This window comes from Chlorocebus sabaeus, chromosome 23 (genome assembly GCF_047675955.1).
Source record: "Chlorocebus sabaeus isolate Y175 chromosome 23, mChlSab1.0.hap1, whole genome shotgun sequence".
NCBI lineage: Eukaryota > Metazoa > Chordata > Mammalia > Primates > Cercopithecidae > Chlorocebus > Chlorocebus sabaeus.
Window position 1 is genome coordinate 68249432 of NC_132926.1, and position 17102 is coordinate 68266533.

Consider the following 17102-nt stretch of genomic DNA (forward strand, 5'->3'; position numbering starts at 1 on the left):
GATCATCTCTTCTATCTTCCTTGTCTCAGTGCCTTTTCCCCCACCCCACCACAACCACCAAATACCCACACAGAGATAAGCCATCACAGGATAGAAAGAAAATCATTCAAGCCCATCAATATGTAAAAGCCAAACCTTTAACATCATTTCCAAGTGTTGTCTCTTATCCTTGGCTTTCTATCTGTGTCCCCAAAGTTGCCACTTTTCCTCTGGGATGGCAGACTGTCTTCCTATCTCACTTCAGTCACTTCTCTTTGGTATTAAACAATCTGACACTCGGATTATTTCTGTTGTTTTAAACTAAAGATTCAAAAACCATGGTATTCAATCGACCCATAGTAGGTGAGGGTCTTCCTTACGAACTGCAAACTGATGAAAAAATGCAAGTTATTTATCTTTAAAGAAGATTCATCTACAATTCCAGATACTTTCAGTTTTATACCACAAACTCTAACAAAGAACAAACACTTTTAAAAATCCACTATGCATGACTTTTTATGCCACTTTCATTATTTTGTTCTTTGCCAATTTTCTATTATTGATGGGTCCATTTTCCACTGGAATATTGTTAACAGTGGTGTACAGTTTAAAGCAAAGTTTGAAAACTGATACTTGAAGCAATGTATGTCTTTCATATCCCATAATAACCAAGGATAGAAACTGAAGCATTAGGCAATTGAGGTGAACATTTTAAAAAACAGGATAGTGTTGAATATATTGAAAAGGGTTAAGGGTTGATCATAGAGCAAGTGAATTAAGACTACTAATCTCTTCTTTCCAAGATTTTAATGTATTTTGTTATTAGTCTCTTTAATAATATTTTATTTCTTTCTAAACATTTCAAATACACTGTACAAAAAAGCAAAAATATTTGGAAGCTTAATAACCATTTTGAAGCACCAATCTATCTTAAATGTGGCTTTCTTTTGAAAAACAATAAAGCTGACCCATGCCATCAGGAATTCAATTAGATTATTTCACAGGTAATGATTTCTTATTTTAGTGGTGCAATCATCCATAAAATGGAGTACTTTCAGAGTTTACTGAGCCATTTTTGTTTTCTCTTAAAGTAAAACTGAAGGCTGTTACAAGAAGGAAACCTGTATCTCTCTAGGCATGTTTAAGTGGTTCAGACCAATGCGTCACACCTGCAGCTAAAGATTTTTTCAGTCTGAAACCACCTTTGCAAAAATTATGACAGGGAGATAAATATAACATAAAAAAATTATGATGGTGAAAGAAATCTGACCTAACTGAATCCATCTTACACATCTAACCTCCAACCTATCCCTGTTTCATTTCTGTGCATAGGCCAAGTTAACTATGAAAGGAGTTTAGTTTAACTTTAAAACAAAGATGATAACAGTCACTTCTGGAAACTAACCCTCTCCTTGCTTAGGGACAAAAACTGCCTTTGGAAAACTAACAGATGAGCCACAGTGTAGAATTATGGCTCAGGAGTTAAGCATCCAAAGGCTATAGGATTCCTAACCTCCCCCAATAGGTCCTACAGATAACATCCCTATGGTAAAACCTAAGGCTGGTGATTGAGGTATTTTTCAGACCCTGAATTCTGATAGACCAGCTAAACTCACCCAACTGCTTTTGTGATCCTACTCAGGAAATGAAGACAACAAAAAGACAATTTCAAGCCCCTATGATTGCATCCCCGACCCAACCAATCAGTATTCCCCATTCCCTAGCCGCCCCCCACCGCCATCCAGCACATTATTCTTAAAAAGCTCTAGTCTCTCAATTTTCAGGAAGCTGATTTGAGTAATAATAAACTCCTGTCTTCACACGTGGCCAGCCCTGCAATTATTAAACTCTTTCTCTATTGCAAAAACCTGCTGTTCCCAGTGCCTTGGCTTTTCTGGGCAGTAGGCAAGATTAACCCATTGAGTAAGTACAAGTCTTACTCATTTCAAATCAGTACTTTACAGTTCTGAAGGTTCTGTGATTAAATATATCAATACATACCTACAAATATATAGGTACACACATTATAGAAATATACGTGAATATTGTGGAAGATACTCTGGCATTATAATGATGATAACATTTCATATTACTATGGGCAATTTATTTGGCAAAGCTAAAAATGTTTCTTGCTTGTAATGGCTGTATACAATATAATACCTTAATGTGATTGATTGAATTTAATCATTGGGAAGCTCAACTATATAGACTCCTTCAATGCTTAGAAATATACACATATACAATAAATACATACATAACAGTACTGTCAAAAAAGCAAAATTACAACAATACAACAATTACAGTACTGTCAAAAAAAAAAAAACAAAATTACAACAAATTTAGTTAAAGACCTAACTGGCGCTTTTTTACAACTCATGAACCAGAGCAGCCTCCATTCTACACAACAGAATGAGAGCTCTCAGTGGGCAAAAGAAGAGTAGTAGGTTTTGTAAAGTAGGAATCAGGAAACAGAATAGACTAACTGGTTAACATCAGGTTACAATAGGTTACTTTTTTGTGAGAGTTAAAGCAGAAAAGACTTCCTTATTATGTTGACTCAGGTAGAATGGAATCTCCTGTTTTCAAATAAAAAAATGAGTCTGTTTGGGGTTCTATTTCCTTCCTTAAAGTTTCAGTTTGACTATGTAGCATTTAGCATGAATGACTCCACTTTGATTTGTCTGGTCTGTTGGGGCTTAGTGCAGGAGCTCAGTCCAAAACAATGGCCTCCCATAATTATATTTAACAGTACAAACGTACTTAACAAAACTCAACTATGCAAAGTTGAAATGGGAGGATTCAGCTGGGATGCAGTGGTGGGATGGACTCTAGCCTGGAAGCCTAGAAACCAAGGTCTGAATTCCAACCTGTCAAGCTATGGGTAAGATGCTTAATCCCTGTAAGCCTCTTTGGCAGAGTTGGTTTCCACAGCCACATTGTCCTCCAGGTCCCAGCTTCACCTAGTGGCAGGTAGCTGAACCACAGGGTGACAGGCCTGCCATAGACCCACTCACCAAAGCACTGCACCAGGGCCTCACTCTTGGTCTGCTTCAACACCAAAGAACTATGTTGCTGTTGCCACTATCTTCCTGTCTCTTCTGGTACCTACATACAGGCTGCATCCTTATCTCTGAAGGCCTTCAAAGTACACAAAAATATAACATTTTGCCACTCAAATACCCTGTCAAATATCCCTCATTCTGCCTTCTTCAGGATAAAACTCTGAATTCCTTCAAACATTTATCATATTTAGGGTGACTATACAGCCTTGTTTTCCTGGGATAGCCCTGGTCATCCTTTTTTTCCCAGCATAATAATTAGTAGCACCTTGTCACAGTGCAAAGTTCAAAAAGTTAAAATATGACATTTGTACACATGTAGACTGAATGCGTGCTAAATATTTTATTCAACTTAATCTAATAGAGGAACAAATTAAAAAACAGAATTGGATTTTTATAGGCATTTTGAGAGAAAAGAATGCTAGACTAAGTTTGCTAGTTTAGATATAAACTGATTAATCCTCTAAGGGGAATGAACAATAATCTTTGGCGTTATCTCTTCTGCTAGATGGAAATCTACAAAATAGATTTCACAGTGTCTGAGTTCTAAACAAACAGCGAAGAGCAAAGTCAAACAAAGGCACATCCTTCTAGGAAATCAAATAATCTTTAGGCAGGCCCGATAAATAATGCTGCAATAGGATGAAAGACATATGGCCATTCTCTTATTTTCAAGTTTTAGATAATTTTTTCTAACAGTCCCCTTTTACTCTCAAATGTATCCTAGTTTGGACAACAAATTATATGGCCAGCAACCTTGTAGCATATAATTTACACATTCTTCACCTCTCTGGCCACAATGCTCTTCACATGATATGTTTATTCATGTTTCTCTCTTAGGATATGGCATCCAGAATTTTAAAAAGAATTCTCCATATGTGCCTGGAGCAGTGCAGGCTACAGGAGAGTTATGACCTCCTGTAATTTTGACAATATGCTTGGGGTAGACAGAGGTCATATGACCCAGAAAACCTTCAATATCTCCTATCTAATGCTTTATAGAAACAGTTTGCTGACCCATGATTTAGGCCCCTGTTTCCATTCCTTCAAAGCCCACGTTGAAAGTCATCTTCAAAATACTATTCCCTTGCTAAGTAGAGTTAATAGCTTTGTGCCCAATACATCCACAGCTCTATGAAATACATACAGACCCTCTACGAAAACACTTTGTATCATAGTTATCGATACGAATCTCTCTCTCTTCCTAATGGAGATCACTTATCTTCAGGTATAGGGCCATGTCACCGCTTAAATGCCCAAGACCTAGGTTACCTAGTACAGTGTCTGGACCTAGAATCAGTCAGTATCGTTTGCAAGTTTGTTCCCTTCAAATATCATGTTGAAATATGACTCCCAAAGTTGTAGGTAGGGCGTGGTAGGAGGTAATTGGGTCATGGGGTGGATCTTTCATGAACGGTTTAGTACCATCCCCTTGGTGATAAGTGAGTTCTCGGTTAGTGAGTTCATGTGAGATCTTGCTGCTTAAAAAAGTTTAGGACCTCCCCTTCTCCCTTTCTTGCTCCTTATCTCACCATGTGACCTGCCTGCTTCCCCTTCACCTTCCACTATGAGTAAAAACTCCCTGAGGCATCTCCAGAAGCCACTATGCTTCCTGTATAGCCTGCAGGACCATAAGCCAATTAAACTTCTTTTCTTTATAAACAGCTGTATGTATTTGTTATAGAGATGCAAGAATATTCTAATACATCAATAGTCATAATTTCTTATTTACTTTTTATTACTGAACAACTGTGTCCAGTGAGCATAGTTATAGTGAACACTTATATTTGTTCTTTGATATAACTTTCACAATAGCCCACATTAAAAGACTGAAGCCCAGCTAGGCATGGTGGCTCACACCTGTAATCCCAACACTTTGGGAGGCCAAGGTAAGCAGATCACCTGAGGTCAGGAGTTTGAGACCAGCCTGGTCAATATGGCAAAATCCCGTCTCTACTAAAAATACAAAAATTAGCAGGGCGTGGTGGTGTGCGCCAGTAATCCCAGCTACTTGGGAGGCTGAGGCAGGATAATCATTTGAACCCCAGCAGTGGAGGTTGCAGTGAGCCAAGATGGCACCACTGCTCTCCAGCCTGGGCAACAAGAGTGAAACTCAGGCTCAAAAAAAAAAAAAAAGAAAAAAAGAAAGACTGAAGCCCTCAGAACCTAAGAAGTTGGCCAGCATGACGCAGTGAATAAGTGATATACCAATGGTAGAACTGTGATTTCTTTGAATCCAGGGCCTGGGCTCCTGACTCCTAAGCTATAAAACTGTGTATTTAATAATGCTTCTGGTAAAGAACTCATTGGCATCTCTAAAATGTTGGAAGCTCACTGGAAAAGATGTAGGCTCTATGCCTCCGTCATTCATCTGTTATTAAAATAAGAACCTAAAATTCCTTAGGACACTGCAATATTTTGAAGGTGTTTTGCCAATGTAGGTGTTTACCATCAACTTTGCCCTGTTCCACAGCTAAGGAAGCATCCTTGTCCCCAACATGTATGTAGCCACTAACCCCCACTGGGAGAGCAGGAACGTGTAAGGAAAGCATGCCTAAGTGGGTCATTTCCACCAGTCTCAGAAAGGATCCGGAGTCACAGAAATAAACTGAGTCAATACTCCTTTGGAAACAATATGTCAGACAATTTATCTGAAAGTTGGAAATAAAGCCGAAAAAAATGGTGCATGGCACATACTTTCCGAATCTTATGGAGCCAATCAGCACCCAAGAATTGTCTAGGGGAAGGCACGGTTTACTGCCGATCAAAGGTCCTAAACTAGTCTAGGACCCTTTCCAAAACTTGTAGATTTCTGTTCAATGGAACAGATAACCCCAAAGATTTACAGCCTGCTGTACATTAAACAGTTTTACAGCTAACTCAGCAATCTGATCCTAATATGTTTTTATTAAATTGCTCATAAGTGCCCTAGCTCCTTAAATGTTCTTTGAACCAACATTAACATCTAACTGGCTCCTTCATTAATTAGTGAGTTAAATCAGTGATACATGTTCATTATATTTTTGCTTAGGAATCATGATTTTACCTCTTTGAAAATTACACTTTAAAAATATGTTAAAGACTTTACGCTCACGTTAAGAGATTCACCTGATATATCACAAGACCTCAAGCAATCTTTTAAAAATCCATCTGTTATTTAAATTTCTCTTGTGAAAAAACAAAACTGTCTTTTTTTTAATGTGCAAAACTGAAGGATGCTTGACTGGTCTTAGACATATTCTAAAAGGTACAGTTGTGATTGATCTAAGATAATTCGATACTAGGAAATTACACTGGGAGCATTTCTCAGGCTGATGGAAACTACATATGGGCTGCATACAGCTAAATAAAAATAAGACTTCACAGTTGTTCATATCACACTCTGTTGTATTAAAGGTAAACTCACAGGCTGACATGAAATATTTTGAACTAAATTTAGCAACAACAGCCTTTGAAAAATAGTGTTACCTTCAGTAATAACTCCAGAGTCTAGACATTTAACTGCTACCAAAATTCTTATCCTCTAGAGAATGTTTTCCCAGGATGATTTCACAAGTTCTCCTCTGATTATATGAGTATTCAGTAATTGCCAGCTAGCCATCTTTTCCATCAAAGCTGAGACTCATACGGGCTAACCTGTAAGAAGAAGAAAAGTCAAGGTCTACTGAAACAAGGGCATTTGGATTCAGGTCACTCAAGATGCAAATACTGTCACATTTCTCAATAGTAAATGTGCACATACAACTAAATAATTGTGTGTGTGTGTGTGTGTGTGTCTGTGTGTGTGTATGTGTATCAGCTTTCAGTTTAACACATTAAAAAAAGAAATAGTTTTTTTCACAAGGGAAATTTAAAGAACAGATGGATTTTTTAAAAGATTACCTGAGGTCTTGTGTTTTATCAGATGAATCTCTTAACGTGAATATAAAGTTTTTAACATATTTTACGCTATAATTTTCAAAGTGGTAAAATCATGATTTCCAGGCAAATATAACAGCCAATTTTCAGGTCTTCCTCCATACGCCTTATACCATGCTACAACTCAGAGTTTTTATGGGCCCTGGGTCACAAAGAATGGCCTGTTCCTCAGCCTGTGTGCTCAGTATTGACCTGCTTCTGGCCCAAACCAAGTCCATTTGGGTATAGGTAGTTCTTCCAACAATTCTGCTCCCTCTGGGCCAAGTTTGACCTCGGAGACCTTTGCCTCCACTGTAAAGGCCACAGCTCTCCGTGGGCTTGCCATGCAAGCACTATTTCTCCCCACCTCAGAAGCACTAAGTGCCCAACCTCTCCCCACTCCAGCCAGGGAAGTACTCAAAATGCTCCTGGATAGATGCATCTTCCTTCAATCCTGGAAGCACTAAGCCTCCAATCCCCTCCCACTCCACCAAATCCATCTTTATCTTCTAAGCTGACTAAAAGCCTTCAAAAACAGATTCATGCTTAGACTGCCTTGCCTACTTCAGGGCCAGAGCTTTCTCCTTTCACCCTAAAATGCACAGATTTTAAACTGCAATAAGTGGGTGATTGAGAGGAAGGGTGGGACAGAAATGAGGAATTCAGAGTGCAAGGACAGACTAGTCTAGCCAGGGATGGGGGAGTGGGCCAAGGGTAACATATAAGAAACAGGCTGGTTGATCTTTCATTGTTCTATAGTGCAAGCCAACTCTCAAGAAAATAAGTTGTTTCCCAACAGATTTTTTTAAATCCAGGCTCCTCCAAATAATAGCCATATGATCCCAGGCAAGCTATTTAATCTCAGTTTCCTCATCTAAAAATGGGGTTAATTATGGTACCTATGCTATATGGTTGGTTAAGAATTAAATGAGTTAATAAGTGAAACGTGATTAGAACACTTCCTGGAACATAATTATGCCATAAATCCTAGGTATTAGTGTTATTATCATTATTGTGCCACAATAAATTCTCAATAAATTGCATCATTATACTCAATGTATCCCATTAGAATGGAATCACAAGGGTTACTGAAGCTGAGACACATTGAGACAAAGTCTCTAATCCCTGGGAAGAACTGCAAATATCCTGCCAGGAAAAGTCTATACCATGGTATCGTGTCTGAAAATGAATGTTGTCTCAGAGCCTCATTCAGAACGGTAGCTACAGCTGGGGACTCACTCACTTAATAATGTGAGGAGCACACAGGTCTGGAAATTCTCTTATCATGCTGTTCTTCTCTCTGAGCCCAGAACATGTCACATGCCTAAGCAGGAAGCTTGTCTCCTTCTAGGAAATTCTCAACACAAACTTGGTTTATACTGTGCATACATGGGAAGCATTTAAGCCCTACTGGGTACCATAGGAATATGAGTGATTCAAATGGATTATGTACAGGGTGATGAAGGTAGAAATTTCCTGTGAATCCAAAACATTCATATTTATGCATCCAAATCAAAGTGGTTGCCTGTATTTATTTATTCATTCACAGCTATTTATTGATGGCAGGCACCCTGCTAGTGCTTATGATACAGTGCTGAAAAAGACACAGTCCGTTTCTTCACAGAGCTTCAGTCTAACAGGGCACACTGAACAAATGCTGGATGCTATGGGGGCACATATGTGACTTCACCTGGTGACTTAAAAAGGATTCCCCAGAGAAAGTGAATTCTAAGGCTAGAAATAAAAGGCATTTTATGATGGGTAGACGGAACCATTCAAAAGCACTTGGCTGAAAAACAACATGAGAACTCAGGGACCTGAAAACTCTAATACAGCTGGAACACAGAAAGCAAGGGAGTAAGTAACAAGAAAGGCCAGAGCCACGGGCAGGGAACCAGGTTTGCAGGACCTACAGACCATGATAAGGAGTTTGGATCTTACCTGACGAAATGAGATATGATCATGTTTTCATTTTAAACTGACTATTCTGGCCACAGTGAGGACAACTGATTTTAGAGTGGCAAAACTGGATACAGGGAATTCAACAGAAAGCTATTGCAGAAGCAGATGACCAATAACGTTGACTTAAATTAGAATGGTGACAGTGAGAAAGGAAAGTAGATGTGGATTCCAGGGCTATTTAAGAGGTGGTGATAATGATCGGTCATGGAAATTAAGGAAGAGGGATAAGCAAAGACCACTCCTAGGTTCCTGGCATGAATTGCTGAGTGGGTGGTGCAAATCATTTACTGTTAGAAAGAACATTGGAGGAGAAGCAATCTGGAGCTGATGATCACGAGCTCATTTGGGGAATAGGAACTTTGAATTGAGCATAATACATCAAAGTGGAAATCTCAGTTAGGCAAATTGATGGTCAGAAGTAAAAAAAAAAAAAAAAAAAAAAAAAAAACCCTGGACAAAAAATATTTGAAAGTTGTCTATATAAAAATAGCCGCTGGGCCCGGCGCAGTGGCTCACACCTGTAATCCTAGCACTTTGGGAGGCCAAGGCGGGTGGATTGCCTGAGCTCAGGAGTTGGTGACCAGCCTGGACAACATGGTGAAACCCCGTCTCTACTATAATACAAAAAAAATTAGCGGGCGTGTAGGCAGGCGCCTGTAGTCCCAGCTACTCGGGAGGCTGAGGCAGGAGAATTGCTTGAACTCGGGAGGCAGAGCTTTCTGTAAGCCGAGATGGCACCACTGCACTATACAGCCTGGGTGACAGAGTGAGACTCACCTCTACAGAAAAAAAATAAAAATTAAAAATTAAATTAAAAATTAAAAAATTAAAAAATTTTAAAAATCCATTGAAAACGGAAACTGGTGGCATCCACTGGGAATAAAATACAGAGTAAGAGAAGTGGGGCAAGACAGAACCTTGAATGAATAGACAGAAAGGATCAAGAAAAGAAAACTGAGGAGCTGACTACTTAACAAAATCAGAGAAGCCAGGGGGTCAGGAGCAGAGCCGCCTGCAGTTCTCATGAGGCCAGTCTATGTTACTGAACCAGAAACCAAAAAGAATCTTCCTCAGGAAGATCCTAGAATTTGTAGGCAGGAGTAATAGATGACTCCATAAAACCTAGGGAGTAAAAGAGATATATAATTTTAAAACTAAATTCCTATGTGAAGATTGTGTTTATTCTGTATCTAAATAAAGCCTGAAAATTCAACATTAAACAACCAATCATCACCCAGATTGAATTCTATGCAGATGTAATTTGGCCTTACAGACAAAAACTGAAGAGCTAGAGCTTTTGAGAGTGGGTTTTAAATCAAGCCTCCTAGGTGATGGATGAGTGTATGGCTTTGATTTGGTGGTGGTTTCATGGATGTATACTTTTACCCAAACACAGAAAGTTTAAATTGCATAATTCCTGATAGACATTGTGTCTCATCTTTGTATTTGCCGCATCTTACACTGAGCCTGCCCGTCACATAGCAGGGGTTGAACAGTTACTCTTGTGTTTCAGTATCAAACTGTGCATGTGGAAGGTTCTACATTCCTCTCTGCAACAGTATTACTATGGCCGTGAAGTGAGGTTGTGTGGGTAAGACTCATAAAGAAGTACAGAACAAATAAATAAACAAAAAAATAAATAAAACCTCTGATTTGCAAAGACACTTACCTCTCTGTGCTTTGGTATTTGGACCTCCACAACTTGTTACGGGCATTTAAACCAAATATTTTCTTCCTAAGATTCATTTTTGTGAGTTTTTTGTTTGCTTGTTGGTATAACATTACATCTCTAAACATTTAATGCTTTAGAAATTGGTCAGAAGTTCATGCAAACTACTTGCTTTATCGGTTAAGCAGGACGTTACTCCCAGATGAAATACAAATTCTAAAGTTAACTCATTAGTTATTAAAGAAAAAAATCACCAAAATTGTTCTTCTACCAAAATGAATAAGCTACTTTTCTTAATATTTGAATTATAAAACAGCCTCCTATTTTTTCCATTCTTAAGTCATTAGTTTTGTTGGCATTTCACATTACATCATCCCACTCAATGCACTCTTCTTGGATTTCTTTTCATTGTATCATGCCAAAAGAACTAAAAATTAGAAAACGGGGAGCTTCTTATTTCATTTTTAAAGTCATTTGATAATAAGATCAAATAAAATTTCATGTAGTGGCTAAAGCCAGACTCTTCCAAATGCTCTTTCATCCACTCTCTTCCATATGCTTATAGTGCATACATCTAAGTCATACAAAAAGTTGTAACATTTTGAAAAACATACTCTATACAATATGAGGTGTCTAATTAAACAACTATAAAGAATCTAAAATTACTAAAAGCAGATGCCAGTCAAAATCTACAACCATGTTCCCCATTTTCTCATGATCCTCTTTTTAAAAGCAATTATTTAACAATGCACTATTGAAATACCAAAATTTTAAACTGTGAATATGACTTTTAGAAAGTTTATTCACTCAACTCTTAAGAAGGAGAGCTAAGGTATCTTAATGGCTTCAGTTTCTTTTCAGTTATATAGAGACCGAATGATATCTTCTTCCAAAAAGAATGAGAAGTTGATAGCTACTGATGGAAGAGGAGACTCAAGAAGACAGTTGGAAGTGGAAGACACTAATTAAAGGAGGATTCAGTTTCACTTGCACTTAGATGTGCAAAAGCCACAAAATAATGTGGCTTTCACATAAACAGGAACAAAGCTGGACAATCAATAAAATCATCATTTGCCTTGAGCTCATCAGCAATCTAAGGTAGCAAGACAAACAAGTGCAGTAAAATTTCAGATGACAGGCCACTCTGAGGAGAGATAAGGTGCACGAATGGCCTTACCATTGGCAAGGCACAGCATGAAAATGCAAACACCTTATGGGAGGGTAAGAAGAAAACACCAAATTTTAACAAATCCTTAAAGGCCACAGGTGGGTGAGAACAATGGTTTAGATTCCTGGTTCCTCGCAACACTAGAAAGTCAGCACTGCCTCACACGCTCTTTCTACCCCACTCTCAGTAGTCCACAGACACACAAAGCCCCATCTGCTTGCATTTCTTGAAGAGAGACCGTGCTTGAAATGGGAATCAAGGGCTTTGGGTCCCTGGGTGAGGGACAATAAGTCCTCCTGCCTCCAGAGCTCAGGCAAGAATTCCTTGCCTCTGGTCATAGATAGAATCCAATATCACTGGGAAGGTGTGGAGAACCCTTCCTTCCTCCCTTATTCCCAGGCAAAGATAAACTCTGAAGAGATTTCTCAGAAACCTCTGTATTTCCACTATAAACCTTACACAGAGTAACAAGTGTTAGCAACCTACCCCTGTGGGTGGCGTGGGGAGAAACAGGGCAATTCACATGTCCCTGATCTCCAGTAAAGGTACAATGCTGCTGAGGGAAGAGTAGAGCAATAGCTAGCTGACACTAGGGAAGGGACAGGAAATCCCCTAGGGTCCAGCCTTCTGTACTGACAGAAAACAGAGGTTAGCTACCACTGGAGGAGGACGATGAAACTCTCTCCTGCCCCAAGTGCTTCATAGATAGTAAGTAGGGTTTGGCTGCCACATGGGCAAAGGAATGTTGAAAAAAACCACTTCTGAGACCCAGGTACCCAGGACCTAGCCAAGTGAGGCTGGACCAAGACAACTAAGAGTCCCCATCCACTTCCACCTTTAGTCTTCCACCAAATAACCAACAATAGCGTATAGAGCATAAGAAAGATAAGAGCATAGAGAGACCCTTTAGTGGTTCCAGCAGGCAGGGCTACTTAAAGCTGAGAAAACATGGAGAAAAATCCTCTAGCACCTTAGGATTCACAATCAGTACATTGTAGCAGTAGTCTACCATTGGAGGGGTTTTGATATGGTTTGACCATGTCTCCACCCAAATCTCATCTTGAATTGTAGTTCCCATAATTCCCACATGTTATAGGAGTGACCCAGTGGGAGATAATTGAGTCATGGGGGCAGTTTCCGCCATACTGTTCTCATGATAGTGAATAAGTCTCCCAAGATCTGATGGTTTTATAAAGGGAAACCTCTTACACTTGGTTCTCTTTCTCTTTTGTCTGTTGCCATGTAAGGGGTACCTTTCACCTTCCGCCATGATTGTGAGGCCTCCTCAGCCACATGGAACTGTGAGTCCATTAAACCTCTTTTTCTTTATAAGTTACCCAGTCTCAGTTATGTCTTTATCAGCAGCATGAAAACGGACTAATACAGATTCGAAGACTGTTATACATTAATGGTAGTTACAGAAACAAGACCAAAAATCAGCTTAAATAAAAACCAGATTGGCTCAATGCCCCCACACTAAAAAACTAAGTAGAAGACCTAACTTATCCATTATAGTTGGGGATTTCAGTAGTCCTCTAAAAGTGGGTATAAATCTTAGTGATTTCTGGATATAAATCTTACTGGTCTCAGGCTTTACTGTTTTATACAAAATGTGCAGAAAATCAATAAAAATTATTAGACATACAACAACAAGAATGTATATTCTACTGATGTTGGGTGGAGTATTCTATATGTGTCAGATAGGTCAAGTTGTTTGACAGTGGTTTTCATGTCTTCTAAATTCTTACTGATTTTCTGTCTAGTAGTTCTATTAATTACTTTTAGAGGACTACTGAAATCTTCAACTATAATTGCTGAATCATCAATTACTTCTTTCAGTTCTCTCATTGCTTCATGTATTTTGATACTATGTTGTTAGATGTATGATCACTTATAAATTTGTGTCTTCCTGATGTTTTGACCCTTTACTATGAGAAAATATTTCTCATTGTCTCTAGTAATATTGCTTGTCGTAAAGTCTATTTTGTCTGAAATCAGTATAGTCACTGCTGCTCTCTTATGGCTACTGTTTGTATGGTACATCTTTTTCCATCCCTTTACTTTCAACCAGTTTTGTGTCTTTGAAAACACATGTGTTATTTCTTATAGACAGCGCATTTTTGGATCCTGCTTTTTTATCCAGTCTGCCAATCTATGCTTTTTCATGTAACTATTGATACAGTTGGGAGTTGTCTACCATTTTTCTATTTGTTTTTTATATATCTCGTGTTCTATTTGCTTATCTGTTCCCTTTTACTGCCTTACTTTGTGTAAAATATTTATTTTCTAGTGTATCATTTTGATTCTACTGTTGCTTTTTAAGCTTTTAAATTTTTTTAGCTGTTTATCTAGAATTACTATGCATTTTTTTTTCTTTTTTTTTTTTTTTTTTTGAGATGGAGTCTCACTCTGTCACCCAGGCTGGAGTGCAGTAGCACAATATTGGCTCACTGCAACCTCCACCTCTTGGGTTCAAGTGATTCTCCTGCTTCAGCCTCCCAAGTAGCTGGGACTTCAGGCATGTCCACCACGTCCAGCTAATTTTTTGTTTTTTTTAGTAGAGACAGAGACAGGGTTTCACCATGTTAGCCAAGATGGTCTCAATCTCCTGACCTTGTGATCTGCCCACCTCGGCCTCCCAAAGTGGTGGGATTACAGGCATGAGCCACTGCGCCCGGCCCTACTATGCATTATTAACTCATCATAATCTACTACAAGTTAACACTGACTTAATCTTTATTAAATACAGCAAATTTGATTCACTATAGCTTCATTTCCTCCTCCATCCTTATACTGTTATCATCATATATACTACACGTGGAATCAACCAAGATGCCCATCAACAGCAGACTAGACAAAGAAATGTGGTATACACATACCATGGAATACTCTGCAACCATAAAAAGGATGAAATCATGTACTTTGCAGCAATGTGGATGCACCTGAAGGCCATTATCCTAAATGAACTCATGCAGGAACAGAAATTCAAATACTGCATGTTCTCTCTTAAAAGTGGGAGCTAAATATTGAATACACATGGACACAAAGATGAGAACAATATACAGTGGTGACTTCCTGAGGGTAAAGCAGGGGTGGGTTGGAGGTTTATCTATGGTGTGTTAGACGCATTACCTTGGTGACAGGATCATTTGTACACCAGGCCTCAGCAACATGCAATTTATCTATGTAACAACCATGCACATGTGCCCCTGGAACATAAAATTAGGGGAGAAAAAAAAAAAAAAAAGATATGCCTTCTCTGTGGTATGCAGCCACTGATGTCTCTGGACATGTTTTTTAATCTTAATTTTCATTTTTTACCCTGGCTTCTTAGTAGTTTCACCTGTGTCAATGATTTGACTAGAGCTTGGACTCAAACATCTTAAGTCCATAAAGCTTTCCACCCTCTCTGCTGATCGTGTGTGTGTGTGGCCTGGGAATGTACTCACATTTGCAATCGGTTAAGTATTCCTTGGGATATACTTTTTCTCCCAGCTCTCTCAGGTCTCCCCATGCATCTGTGTAGTTTTCTATTCAACCAGGGATGTTTGGAGAGCTGATCTCATTTCCAGGATCTTTCCATTAAGTTTCTGGCTTTTCCAATACTACTCACCCCAGAAAGAACTGCAATCTCAAGTTTGCAAAGCAAATGATTTTTTCTGTTCCCAACCAGTTTCATCAGTTTTAGCTGGCAAACCCACATGTTTTTACCCCCACCTCCCACCTCAAATTAAGTGTGTCCTCTATGACAGCCCCTTGTCTTTACTGATCCAGCTGTTGGGGTGGGGTGGACAGAGGTTTACCTAGTTTGGTAAAAAATAATAACAATTAAGGATTCCCAGTTAAATTTGAAATCCAGATAAGCAATGAGTAATTTTTAAATATAAATATGTACCATTTTTTATACATACTTATACCAAAAAAATTTACCATTTACCTAAATTTTTTTTTTTTTTTTTATTGAGATGGAGTCTCACTCTGTCGCCCAGGCTGGAGTGCAGTGGCCGGATCTCAGCTCACTGCAAGCTCCACCTCCCGGGTTCACGCCATTCTCCTGCCTCAGCCTCCCGTGTAGCTGGGACTACAGGCCCCCGCCACCTCGCCCGGCTAGTTTTTTGTATTTTTTTAGTAGAGACGGGGTTTCACTGTGTTAGCCAGGATGGTCTCGATCTCCTGACCTCGTGATCTGCCTGTCTCGGCCTCCCAAAGTGCTGGGATTACAGGCTTGAGCCACCGCGCCTGGCCCATTTATCTAAAATTTAAGTTTAACTGGGCATCTAGTATTTTACCTAGCAACCCTAGGGGAATGGGAGGAGCTATAGGCCATATAAGCATGACGTTCTTAGCTGAAATACTTTCATTTTCCAGAATAAACTCTTCTAAATTTGTTGTCTACCTTTGGTCAATTTCCAGTGCCCTTAAGTGTTTGGTTTTGACAATGTCACCCAGTTTAGTATTTGCTTTGCAAAGAGAAATCATGATCATCTTCATACTGCTATAACTAGAAACTGACCTTCCTTAATTAATAAATATACATATTTTTAGAAAAATTTAGTCTCAGATGTGCTAAGAAAATGAAGGGGAAAATGCCGGTTCTGTTTATGACAAAACCTAAGTTTAATGATAGCATTTTCAGTTCACTGAAAATGATCCACAGAGAAAGCTCCAGAAAGAAGCTGGCCCCTTTCCCATGATTCTTCTCTTAGGGTGGGCTGTCCACATGCGCAGTGCCCTCCTTACCCTTGGGAGGTGAGCACACGCAGTGTGTTTAGGAAGTTGTACACATGCCCATATAGGGTTTTTTTTCCTTTTTCCAGTGGTGTGCCCTTGGAAGGTTATACTCTGCCATTTTGTCTCTTAATGTGCATGCCCAGAAAGTTGCTTCTTCCTGGCACCTGCATTCAATTAATACTTCAGGGCAACAGGTGTGGACCATCAGAAATGACCTCTCCTTGGCACCAGCTGCCAATATATCACTTTTAGAAAGGCAATGTGATAATCACCAAACCATCATCCAACATTCCTAGTGGGTGAGGGAAAGCCCTCCCCTGCCCCTGCCCGTTCATGCCTGTCTAAGTACCTGTAACTAAGAACCTAAAAAAGGTAAGAAATTATATTTTATCCTCTGTACGTGACAGTAATGTAACAGCTATTAGCATTGACAGAGCACTTCATATAATCCAGCTATTGTCATGTTTCAATCTTTGCTATGCCATTGGGCTGCCATATATTTCCATGGAACTGGCCTTGTAATGGCCTACCACAGAGAAGGGAAGATTTGAGGTCAAAATCAGACTTCAACACTTATCACTTGTGCAGCTTGGGTTTCCTTGGTCATAAAAGAAAATGCAAAGCATAATGCAGGTCT

General features: G+C 39.1%; 1 long non-coding RNA gene across 1 annotated transcript in view; it reads left to right on the forward strand.

Annotated features, from left to right (window-relative positions):
* LOC119627892 (uncharacterized) overlaps window positions 1-17102 on the forward strand; it is a 56110-nt gene that overhangs the window by 24741 nt on the left and 14267 nt on the right. Inside the window, exon 3 of the long non-coding RNA XR_012090705.1 lies at window positions 12982-13035. This is a non-coding gene — a long non-coding RNA (uncharacterized lncRNA). The remainder of the gene's footprint in view (window positions 1-12981; window positions 13036-17102) is intronic.